This window comes from Ranitomeya imitator, chromosome 2 (genome assembly GCF_032444005.1).
Source record: "Ranitomeya imitator isolate aRanImi1 chromosome 2, aRanImi1.pri, whole genome shotgun sequence".
NCBI classification, from domain to species: Eukaryota; Metazoa; Chordata; class Amphibia; order Anura; family Dendrobatidae; genus Ranitomeya; species Ranitomeya imitator.
Window position 1 is genome coordinate 215,155,720 of NC_091283.1, and position 13,120 is coordinate 215,168,839.

The 13,120-nt window shown below is 44.3% G+C and overlaps 1 long non-coding RNA gene across 1 annotated transcript; it reads right to left on the minus strand.

Annotated features, from left to right (window-relative positions):
- Window positions 1-7,945: 7,945 nt before the first annotated feature.
- LOC138667309 (uncharacterized) lies at window positions 7,946-8,407 on the minus strand. The gene is made up of 3 exons (XR_011318703.1): window positions 8,303-8,407; window positions 8,147-8,216; window positions 7,946-8,034 (listed from the first exon to the last, which is right to left on the minus strand). It is a non-coding gene; the product is annotated as an uncharacterized lncRNA (long non-coding RNA).
- Between the last annotated feature and the right edge of the window lie 4,713 nt (window positions 8,408-13,120).

A 13,120-nucleotide genomic window follows, 5' to 3' on the forward strand; every position in this document is an offset into this window, starting at 1 on the left:
ACCTGCAATGCAAAATTAATTAAGTCCTGTGAATAATGTCCATAATCTGTTAGATGAAACTGTAAAGCTCTCATAGCTACATCATGAGGTATATTTGTGTACAAAGACACAACATCACAGCTCAGCCAGACATAATTCTTTCTCCAAGTCCAGTTAGAAAGTATTTTTAACACCTCTCTTGAGTCTTTGATATAACCTGGAATTTTTGTGACTATAGGTTGCAGCAGTGAGTCAACCCACTCACACAGGTGTTCCGTCACGGATCCGATCCCGGATATGATGTTGCGGTTTCTGCGCCCAACGCTTGCGGCAAAAAAACCGCATGCGTCGCACAATGCAGCACAACGTATGTCCATGCGTCCCCCATGTTAAATATATGGGCGCATGACGCATGCGTCGTCGCAGCGTTTCCTGACGCTGCGTCGGGAAACGCAAATGTGAAAGTTACCATAGATAGTTAGAGATGGATGGATAGATAGTTAGAAATAGAAAGATAGTTGGAGTTGGATGGATAGATAGATAGTTAGAGATGGATGGAGATATAGATATAGACTAGCTGAAGAGCCCGGCGTTGCCTGGGCATAGTAAATATCTGTAGTTAGTTATAACACCTCACTTCTCTTATTTTCCCATCACGCCTCTCATTTTCCCAATCACATCTCTCATTTTCTCCCTCACTCCTCTCATTCCCCCCTAACACTTGTCATTTCGACCTCACATCTGTCATTTTCCGATCACTCCACTATTTTCCCTCACTCCTCTCATTTTGCACTCACACCTTTTCATTTTCACCTCACACCTCTCATTTTCACCTCAGTATATACATGTTTGTCATCTCCCTTATATATAGTATACACCTGTATGTCATCTCCTGTATATAGTATATACCTGTATGTCATCTCCCCTGTATATAGTATGTACCTGCTGTGTCATCTCCCCTGTATATAGTATATACTTGTATGTCATCTCCTCCTATATATAGTATATACCTGTATGTCATCTCCTTCTATATATAGTATATACCTGTATGTCATCTCCTCCTGTATATAGTATATACCTGTGTGTCATCTCCCCTGTATGTAGTATATATCTGTGTGTCATCTCCTCCTGTATATAGTATACTAGATTGTGGCCCGATTCTAACGCATCGGGTTTTCTAGAATCTGCATGTCCCCGTAGTATATGGACAATGATGATTCCAGAATTCGCGGCAGACTGTGCCCGTCGCTGATTGGTCGAGGCAACCTTTATGACATCATCGTCGCCATGGCAACCATTATGACATCTACATCGATACTGTGCCCGTCGCTGAATCAGAAACGTGAGATGTCTACGTCCTTTATGACATCATCGTCGCTGTGCCCGTTGCTGATTGGTCGAGGCCTGACGGCCTCAACCAATCAGACGCGGGATTTCTACGTCCTTTATGACATCATCGTCGCCTCGACCAATCAGAGAGCCGGGATTTCCAGGACAGACAGACAGACAGACAGACGGAAAAACCCTTAGACAATTATATATATAGATACCTGTATGTCATCTTCTATATATAGCATATACCTGTGTCATCTCCTCCTGTATATAGTATATAGTATATACCTGTATGTCATCTCCTCCTGTATATAGTATGTACCTGTATGTCATCTCCTCCTCTATATAGTATATACCTGTGTGTCATCTCTCCTGTATATAGTATATATCTGTGTGTCATCTCCCCTGTATATAGTATATACCTGTGTGTCATCTCCTCCTGTATTAGACCTCGTTCACACGTTATTTGCTCAGTATTTTTACCTCAGTATTTGTAAGATAAATTGGCAGCCTGATAAATCCCCAGCCAACAGGAAGCCCTTCCCCTGGCAGTACATATTAGCTCACACATACACATAATAGACAGGTCATGTGACTGACAGCTGCCGTATTTCCAATATGGTACATTTGTTGCTCTTGTAGTTTGTCTGCTTATTAATCAGATTTTTATTTTTGAAGGATAATACCAGACTTGTGTGTGTTTTAGGGCGAGTTTCGTTTGTCAAGTGTGTGTGTGTTGAGTTGCGTGTGGCGACATGCATGTAGCGACTTTTGTGAGATGAGTTTTGTGTGGCAACATGCGTGTAGCAACTTTTTGTGTGTCAAGTTGCATGTGACAGGTTAGTGTAGCAAGTTGTGTGCAGCAAGTTTTGCGCATGGTGAGTTTTGCGCGTGGTGAGTTTTATGTGTGGTGCATTTTGAGTATCTGCAAGTTTTGTGTGAGGCAACTTTTGCATGTGTTGCAACTTTTGTGCATGTGGCAATTTTTCCACGTGTGCAAGTTTTGCGTGCGGCGAGTTTTCCATGAGGTGAGTTTTGCACTTGTGGCGAGTTTTGCGTGAGCCTAGTTTTTGCATGTGGCGAGTTTTGCGTGTGGTGAGTTTTGAGCGGCGACTTTTGTGTTTCGACTTTTATGTGGCGAGGTTGGTGTATGTGTGGTGAAATGTGTGCTGAGGGTGGTATATGTGTTCAAGCACGTGGTAGTGTGTGGCGCATTTTGTGTGTGTGTTCATATCCCCGTGTGTGGTGAGTATCCCATGTCGGGGCCCCACCTTAGCAACTGTACGGTATATACTCTTTGGCGCCATCGCTCTCATTCTTTAAGTCCCCCTTGTTCACATCTGGCAGCTGTTAATTTGCCTCCAACACTTTTCCTTTCACTTTTCCCCATTATGTAGATAGGGGCAAAATTGTTTGGTGAATTGGAAAGCGCGGGGTTAAAATTTCACCTCACAACATAGCCTATGATGCTCTTGGGGTCCAGACGTGTGACTGTGCAAAATTTTGTGGCTGTAGCTGCGACGCCTCCAACACTTTTCCTTTCACTTTTTCCCCATTATGTAGATAGGGGTAAAATTGTTTGGTGAATTGGAAAGCGCGGGGTTAAACTTTCACCTCACAACATAGCCTATGACGCTCTCGGGGTCCAGACGTGTGACTGTGCAAAATTTTGTGGCTGTAGCTGCGACGCCTCCAACACTTTTCCTTTCACTTTTTTTCCCCATTATGTAGATAGGGGCAAAATTGTTTGGTGAATTGGAACACGCGGGGTTAAAATTTTGCCTCACTACATAGCCTATGACGCTCTCGGGGTCCAGACGTGTGACTGTGCAAAATTTTGTGGCTGTAGCTGCGACGGTGCAGATGCCAATACCTGACATACATACATACACACACACACATACACACACACATACACACACACATTCAGCTTTATATATTAGATTTTATTTAAAAAAAACAGTACGGTAAGCCTACATCAGGGACTTTTGCTGTACTATGTCATCAGCAGTATCCGATATAGAAGGGGGCACTGGACACAACACACACTGGTATAATAATAATAATCATCTTTATATAGTGCTAACATATTCTGCAGCGCTTTACAGTTTGCACACATTACTCATGCTGTGCTTCTCTTGTGTCTGTGTTGTAGATGTGTCAGACATGTTTTTTAGGACTGGTATGTTGAATGGTTGTGTCTTCTCCTCCCCTTAAACGCATTGTGTACTTCTTAGGCCGGGTTCACATTTCGTTTTGGCAGTCCGTTAGATGGACTACATTACACCGCGGCATAACGCGGTGTAACGTAGTCCGTTAACACCGCCATTAAGTTCTATGTCGGACGCATCGCTAGGGCACGCCCACAATGGGCGTGCACTAGCCATGTGCCGTCATTGAGTGACGGACCCTGGAACGCAGGCTGCAGCGTTTCCGGGTCCGTCACTGCTAGCGCAGATAGAGCTAGCAGATGCTTTATCTGCGCTAGCGATATGACAAGTCGGCACTTGCGTTAACAGCAGCCTGTTAACATATGTGTTGAACGGGCTGCTGTTAACACAGTGTGAACCTAGCCTAATATAGTTGTCTGAGCTTTCAAGTGCTGGAAAGCTGTGCCAATGAAGGGGTACTCTGAGCACTTCTGTACTGAGCACTGATCCTTCTTCTTTTCCAGGCTCTGCGGCTACTGACGGTGGAGAAGAGGCGGCAGCTCCACACCGATCACCATCAGCTCCACACCGATCACCATCAGCGGTTTAAATTCCACTAGGTCAGTTAGTCCAGCGTCGGAGGTGGATATGCTTTATTAATCCATTAAAAAGATGACATCTGATCCATCTAACAAGACAAATATAAAATCCAAGAGATGACAATGATGTATTGTTCGAAGTCCATCTTGTCAGCATTGTAATCTCTTGGATTTTATATTTGTCTTGTTTGATGGATCGTATCTCCTCTTTTAAATGGATCAATACAGTAGGAGTTTTTATCTTTGGATATTCGCCTCCGATGTTGGGCTAACTGACTTAATTCAATCTTCACTCATCTACAAAGCGCTGTGGAAGTCTGTGCCCAGGTCGTGGACAGGTGAGCTGATAAAACTAGATTGCCATTTGATCAGCAGTTTGAAGTTTTGCAGGAATTTTTGGGGACATAATCGTATACCCCTATCTGGTAGGTGTCTGTGTGTGGGCACCTTTCCCCACCACAATCTTGTATATCTGTGTGTGGTACCTATAATTAGCTACATTGATGAGGGACACCTTCTCCTCATAGTGGTGAAACACCTTTAACGGTTCATCTTCGTTCACATGAGCGACTGCAGGAACGATTATGCTTCAGAAGTTGAAGCGTGTAACGGTACTGTAAAATACCATACCCAGCACGTAGATGCAGAAGAGGACATGACTCACAAATTTGCTAAAGTTATAATGTTTAATTATTTAGAAAATACAACACTGCCAAACCAAAACATCCTTACTGACTTTAATATATAGTAAAAGAAAAACAAAAAAAACAATGAAAACCACAAAATAAATGCTACAGTTGTTCCTTAGAAATCCTCTAAACGCTTGAGCAGGACCACTGGATTCATCCTCCGACGAGAGGTGCTGGGTTCTTCAGTGCTTTAAGGGAATACAAATAGTGATGTTAGAGCATGTCAACACTAAGAGTAACCTTACATGCATCACCGTTGGTAGATATCTGCAATACGTGGTGGTGGTTGCTGCCGTGTTGGACCATTTTGGACAAGGCAAGAATCCCTAACAGACAATTATAAGAGAACAAGTTATCATTAAGCCAGAGAACAAAGGTGGGGTCATCTTGGTCGTGGACCGTTCCTATTACAGTAACGAGATCCTACACCAACTTAGCGATGGCGCCACCTACACCCCAATACCAAGGAATCCAGCATAAGAACCACTGTTGGAGTGAAGGGGGAGTTTTACTTTAAAGAAGGACCGTAGATATGAAGTTAGCAGATGACTTAAAACACCCAAATCCTGTAACCAGTCTTCTATACTATCCCCAAAATCCATCTCAAGACACACACCCCCACCCTACCGATATTTGCAACGGACTCCTTACTCTCTACCCTTGGAATAACATGGACAGGATTCTTTCACCTTTTTAAGGACAGACATGCAATGTGTAGAAGCATGTGCCATAATTACCTTCAGGAGCTCCTTTCTGGCGACTGGGCCGCCCTTGACCGCGTTTCCATGGCATGTGGAGAACCTAAACCTGCCCTGAAATAAAATCATGACTATTAGAGCTTTTCATGAGTGCACCCATTAGCTTGGCATCATGTTATTGAAGTAAAGGTATATGTACTATCTAATCAAAGGTTCTGTAGTACTCTCTTCACAAGTATTAAAAAACACTTCTATACTCTCCCCAAAATCCATAAGAACCTCAAGACACCTCTCACCGCCAGCCTGCAGTGTTCAGAGTGTGATCATCATGGGATGGGGAGAGAGGCCAGGTGATCTCTCCCTAGTGTTTCAGTGTAATATATCAAATTTTTAAAATTAATTTTGCTCTAATGAAGAAATATGATAATATTGGAAGAAACAAATTAAAACTTTAATATTTGCTGTAAAAAAGTCAAGAATTGCAAAAATGTTACCTTCCCTTAAGGACAGACATTTAATGTATAAAAGAATGTTCCATAATTACGTTGAGGAGCTCCTTTTCAGGGACTGGGCCGCCCTTGACCGCGTTTCCATGGCAGGTGGAGAATCTAAACCTGCCCTGAAATAAAATCATTACTATTAGAACTTTTAATGAGTGCACCCATTAGCTTGGCATCATAGTATTGAATTAAAGGTATACGAACTGTCCAATCGCAGGTTCCCTTGTACTCTCTTCTGCAGCCCTTTAGAAGTGTTAGAAAGCCAATCAAATCTTAGTGTTTGTAAAGTACAAACTCAGACCTGCTTTGTAGCAAACTTGACAATGAAATACCTTGATGTGCTGGCTCCTGCTTCCTGCCTTTCTTCCTCAAAGGATCTTAGGACCAGCAAGTGGCCATAGCAGATGTTTTCCAATATATTTTCCCGATAGTTTCTTTCTGCCGTTAAATAAGAGTGTCCTAGAGACCTGGCAATCAGATGCTTTTCTGTGTCCTTCAGCCGAGAGATGGTCCAGGATTCAATCACCTTCCTGATCATTTTAATGGTGACAAGGGGAAGCTCAAACCTAGAATGGAATGTAGAGAACCAAACAAACGTATAGCTCCGCACACAGACTTTCAGAAATATTTTAGACTTTCTAAATCTTACTTCTCATGGAAAAGCATAATGTCATTGGACACATTATAGATGGCTTTTCCTGTGGAGGATACGAAGAAGGTATTTGGCGTGTCTGGCTTGACTAGATGGGGTCGCACTTTCTCTAAATACACTTTGAACCACTGTAAAAGCAAATACAAACATGGTAAGGATGGAAAATCCCAGAGTCCATCTCTATGAGGAAAGGATACTTTGAGAAATCTTACTTCTTCTTCAGTTGGAGTGAGCGCAAAGCAGGCCACTTGTTGTGCGGAAGTTTTGTGCGCCTTCACCCCGACGACTGTGAAGTCTTGCTCCTTCCATGTGTGAAGCCTTCTCCTCTCCCATTCTGAAACCTGTGAGTGAAGACAGATGAGAAAGTTTAAGTGACAGGTATCATGTAAGAAGATAATCTAAGGACCCTCACTCCTCATGGTATCTATGTCCCCTCTGAATTGTAAAGTGCTGTGGAAGCTATATAACTGAGATTATTATAATAAGGCAGAGGAGGTGGATACTTACTGTGAGATTCTTTACTACGCCTGGCCGTTCTCCGTGCTTTAATACCAGTATGGCCTCCAGGTAGTTCAGGACATTTACCTGATGTTTCCTTTTCTTGCTATTCCTTTGGATCTTGCTGAGTGATTTAAAAAAGGATGGCTTGGCCACATCCAAAATCTTTAAATACTGTGATGGTGGCAAATGTGTTGTTGTTAATGTGTCATATCTAAGATGGATAAAACATATGGCCATGTTAAAACCCTGGGGACAAAAGAGTGTGAGTCTAACAAAATTTACACAAATTCATATAGGCACATAACTTGCCTGTTGCTGACCACCTCCTCTGAGATACCCTTTGCCAGATTTTTCTGGATATCCTTGGCCACCCCTTTAAAGATTTTAAATGCTCGATACAGATCCGGGTTTTCATAGGCCAAATTGGTTCCTCTTGGCTGATGGCGTACAAATCTCTTAACATGCTTTAAATAATTGAACGCCGTCTGGCTTGAGAGTCCAATTTCCCGCAGCTTGACAAAGAAAGACTGTGCCTTCGCAATGTCCTTCACGAACTCCAAACTCGCACAGTCTTTATTCATATAGTATAGGAAGCGTGAGACGTCTGCAACCTCTTGCTTCACCTTCCTTACTGACAAATTTTTATTTAAATAATCAGAAAAACCTTTAAGGATTGGATCGGCATCTTTAAACCGTTTATACATATATGTTGTAATCCTTCTCTCAGGTCCCCTTCGTACACATGACACATTCCCTGCTGTTCTGAATGCATTCACCCAATTTACAATTGATTGCCGTCCAGGAACACGTCCGCGTGGAGGAACAGCGAATTGTAAACGAAAAGCACGCTGCACTGCAATGATCGAGTGGGCATTTGAAAAATACGCTTCAACACAAAATGACCTCTCCTCACGTGTCCACTGCATGATGGCAACTGAAAGGCAGAGGAATACAAATCTCCCATCAGCCACTGTAAGCCACACCCACTCTCCCCTCTCTTCGACCGACAGTGCCGCCACAGCATGCAGTGCAAAAAAGCAAATTACCGCGCTCCACCCTGTATAAGCCAGCTTGTTCATTTTTAGTTTCAGTCCTGTCCATCTTCTCTTTTGAATTCTAATGTTGGATGAAAGAACAACAGTTAAGATTTGTGTGTTTCATTTTACAGATTATGACAAAACAAAGACTGAATATTTCCTGACCTGTTTAGATCCTCATCAGAGCAGACATCGGATTCCTGCTCATCAGAAGGGACGGCGGATTCCTGCTCAGGGTGGACGGCGGATTCCTCCTCATCAGAGGAGACAGCATATTCCTCACCAGACGACTCTCCATCCTCGTCACTGTCTCCATCCTCGTCACTGTCTCCATCCTCGTCACTGTCTCCATCCTCGTCACTGTCTCCATCCTCGTCACTATCTCCATCCTCGTCACTGTCTCCATCCTCATCACTGTCTCCATCCTCATCACCGTCTCCATCCTCGTCACTATCTCCATCCTCGTCACTGTCTCCATCCTCGTCACCGTCTCCATCCTCTTCATCACTCTGGTTTTAAAGAAGATCCATCATATCAGGAACCGTGAGAGCTGGACTACCCACAATCACCTCTTCAAATCCCTCAACTTTACCAACTGGTGATCCCTGTTGCTCCATCAGGATTGATGTGGATGGCACCTCTTCCTCAGTCCTGTCTGGTAAGCCCTGTTGCTTCATCAGGATTGATGTGGATGGTGTTGTGAATTCTGTGGCAGAGCTCCCTCCTGTTGTCACAAGTGGTACTTCGGCTGATTCTCTCTGTGAGCTTCCGTTGGTGGAGGAAAGTGGTACTGCGGCTTCTGAGTTTCCTTCCTCAGGTGATGTGGTGAAGTCGTTAGGTGCTGCTCTATTTAACTCCACCTAGTGCTTTGATCCTGGCCTCCAGTCAATGTTCTAGTATTGGACCTGTTTCCTCCTGGATCGTTCCTGTGGCCTGCTGCTCTGCATAGCTAAGTTCTGCTTTGCTATTTTGTTTGCTGTTTCTTCTGTCCAGCTTGTCTATTTGTTTTTTCCTGCTTGCTGGAAGCTCTGGGACGCAGAGGGTGTACCTCCGTGCCGTTAGTTCGGTACGGAGGGTCTTTTTGCCCCCTTTGCGTGGTTTTTGTAGGGTTTTGTGTTGACCGCAAAGTTACCTTTCCTATCCTCGCTCTGTTCAGAAAGTCGGGCCTCACTTTGCTAAATCTATTTCATCTCTACGTTTGTCTTTTCATCTTAACTCACAGTCATTATATGTGGGGGCTGCCTTTTCCTTTGGGGTATTTCTCTGAGGCAAGGTAGGCTTATTTTCTATCTTCAGGCTAGCTAGTTTCTCAGGCTGTGCCGAGTTGCATAGGGAGCGTAAGGCGCAATCCACGGCTGCCTCTAGTGTGGTTGGAGAGGATTAGGGATTGCGGTCAGCAGAGTTCCCACGTCTCAGAGCTCGTTCTATGTTCTTGGGTTATTGTCAGGTCACTGTTTGTGCTCTGACCTCTATGTCCATTGTGGTACTGAATTATCTTATCATAACAGTACTGGAGGCCGAAAGTACTAATGATTCTCAATAGAGGGAAAAAAGAAGTTCTGAGACCATTTTTTTTTCTCTGCACTGTGTTTTGCCTTTTTTTTCCCCTAGACATTTGGGTGGTTCAGGACACAGGTGTAACGATGGACATTAAAGGTCTGTCTTCATGTGTGGATCAGCTCACGGCATGAGTACAAAATATTCAAGACTTTGTGGTTCAGAATTCTATGTTAGAACCGAGAATTCCTATTCCTGATTTGTTTTTTGGAGATAGAACTAAATTTCTGAGTTTCAAAAATAATTGTAAACTATTTCTGGCTTTGAAACCTCGCTCCTCTGGTGACCCAGTTCAACAAGTTAGGATCATTATTTCTTTTTTACGTGGCGACCCTCAGGACTGGGCATTTTCTCTTGCGTCAGGAGATCCTGCATTAAGTAATATCGATGCGTTTTTCCTGGCGCTCGGATTGCTGTACGATGAACCTAATTCAGTGGATCAGGCAGAGAAAAATTTGCTGGCTCTGTGTCATGGTCAGGATGAGATAGAGGTATATTGTCAGAAATTTAGAAAGTGGTCCGTACTCACTCAATGGAATGAAGGTGCGCTTGCAGCTATTTTCAGAAAAGGTCTCTCTGAAGCCCTTAAGGATGTCATGGTGGGATTTCCTATGCCTGCTGGTCTGAATGAGTCTATGTCTTTGGCCATTCAGATCGGTCGACGCTTGCGTGAGCGTAAATCTGTGCACCATTTGGCGGTATTACCTGAGCTTAAACCTGAACCTATGCAGTGCGATAGGACTTTGACCAGAGTTGAACGGCAAGAACACAGACGTCTGAATGGGCTGTGTTTCTACTGTGGTGATTCCACTCATGCTATCTCTGATTGTCCTAAGCGCACTAAGCGGTTCGCTAGGTCTGCCACCATTGGTACGGTACAGTCAAAATTTCTTCTGTCCGTTACCTTGATCTGCTCTTTGTCATCATATTCTGTCATGGCATTTGTGGATTCAGGCGCTGCCCTGAATTTGATGGACTTGGAGTATGCTAGGCGTTGTGGGTTTTTCTTGGAGCCCTTACAGTGTCCTATTCCATTGAGAGGAATTGATGCTACGCCTTTGGCCAAGAATAAGCCTCAGTACTGGACCCAGCTGACCATGTGCATGGCTCCTGCACATCAGGAGGTTATTCGCTTTCTGGTGTTGCATAATCTGCATGATGTGGTCGTGTTGGGGTTGCCATGGCTACAAGTCCATAATCCAGTATTAGATTGGAAATCCATGTCTGTGTCCAGCTGGGGTTGTCAGGGGGTACATGGTGATGTCCCATTTCTGACTATTTCGTCATCCACCCCTTCTGAGGTTCCAGAGTTCTTGTCTGATTACCGGGATGTATTTGATGAGCCCAAGTCCGATACCCTACCTCCGCATAGGGATTGTGATTGTGCTATCGATTTGATTCCTGGTAGTAAATTCCCAAAAGGTCGACTGTTTAATTTATCTGTGCCTGAGCACGCCGCTATGCGGAGTTATGTGAAGGAGTCCTTGGAGAAGGGGCATATTCGCCCGTCATCGTCGCCATTAGGAGCAGGGTTCTTTTTTGTAGCCAAGAAGGATGGTTCACTGAGACCTTGTATAGATTACCGCCTTCTAAATAAGATCACGGTTAAATTTCAGTACCCCTTGCCGTTGTTATCTGATTTGTTTGCTCGGATTAAGGGGGCTAGTTGGTTCACCAAGATAGATCTTCGTGGTGCGTATAATCTTGTGCGTATTAAGCGAGGCGATGAATGGAAAACTGCTTTTAATACGCCCGAGGGCCATTTTGAGTACCTAGTAATGCCATTCGGACTTGCCAATGCTCCATCAGTGTTTCAGTCCTTTATGCATGACATCTTCCAAGAGTACCTGGATAAATTCCTGATTGTGTACTTGGATGACATTTTGATCTTCTCGGATGATTGGGAGTCTCATGTGAAGCAGGTCAGAACGGTGTTTCAGGTCCTGCGTGCTAATTCTTTGTTTGTGAAGGGATCAAAGTGTCTCTTTGGTGTTCAGAAGGTCTCATTTTTGGGGTTCATCTTTTCCCCTTCTACTATCGAGATGGACCCTGTTAAGGTCCAAGCCATCCATGATTGGACTCAGCCGACATCTCTGAAAAGTCTGCAAAAGTTCCTGGACTTTGCTAATTTTTATCGTCGCTTCATCTGCAATTTTTCTAGTATTGCTAAACCATTGACCGATTTGACCAAGAAGGGTGCTGATGTGGTCAATTGGTCTTCTGCTGCTGTGGAAGCTTTTCAAGAGTTGAAGCGTCGTTTTTCTTCTGCCCCTGTGTTGTGCCAACCAGATGTTTCACTTCCGTTCCAGGTCGAGGTTGATGCTTCTGAGATTGGAGCAGGGGCTGTTTTGTCGCAGAGAAGTTCTGATTGCTCGGTGATGAAACCATGCGCCTTTTTTTCCAGGAAGTTTTCGCCTGCTGAGCGAAATTATGATGTGGGCAATCGAGAGTTGCTGGCCATGAAGTGGGCATTCGAGGAGTGGCATCATTGGCTTGAAGGAGCTAAGCATCGCGTGGTGGTCTTGACTGATCATAAGAACTTGACTTATCTCGAGTCTGCCAAGCGGTTGAATCCTAGACAGACTCGTTGGTCGCTGTTTTTTGCCCGTTTTGACTTTGTGATTTCGTACCTTCCGGGCTCTAAAAATGTGAAGGCGGATGCTCTGTCTAGGAGTTTTGTGCCCGACTCTCCGGGTTTATCTGAGCCGGCGGGTATCCTCAAAGAGGGAGTAATTGTGTCTGCCATCTCCCCTGATTTGCGGCGGGTGCTGCAAAGATTTCAGGCTAATAAACCTGATCGTTGCCCAGCGGAGAAACTGTTTGTCCCTGATAGGTGGACGAATAAAGTTATCTCTGAGGTTCATTGTTCGGTGTTGGCTGGTCATCCTGGAATCTTTGGTACCAGAGAGTTAGTGGCTAGATCCTTTTGGTGGCCATCTACTTTTGTGCAGTCCTGTGGGATTTGTGCTCGGGCTAAGCCCTGCTGTTCTCGTGCCAGTGGGTTGCTTTTGCCCTTGCCGGTCCCGAAGAGGCCTTGGACACATATCTCTATGGATTTTATTTCAGATCTTCCCGTCTCTCAAAAGATGTCAGTCATTTGGGTGGTCTGTGATCGCTTCTCTAAGATGGTCCATTTGGTACCCTTGTCTAAATTACCTTCCTCCTCTGATTTGGTGCCATTGTTCTTCCAGCATGTGGTTTGTTTACATGGCATTCCAGAGAATATCGTGTCTGACAGAGGTTCCCAGTTTGTTTCGAGGTTTTGGCGAGCCTTTTGTGGTAGGATGGGCATTGACTTGTCTTTTTCCTCGGCTTTCCATCCTCAGACTAATGGCCAGACCGAACGAACCAATCAGACCTTGGAAACATATCTGAGATGCTTTGTTTCTGCTGATCAGGATGACTGGGTGTCCTTTTTGCCTTTGG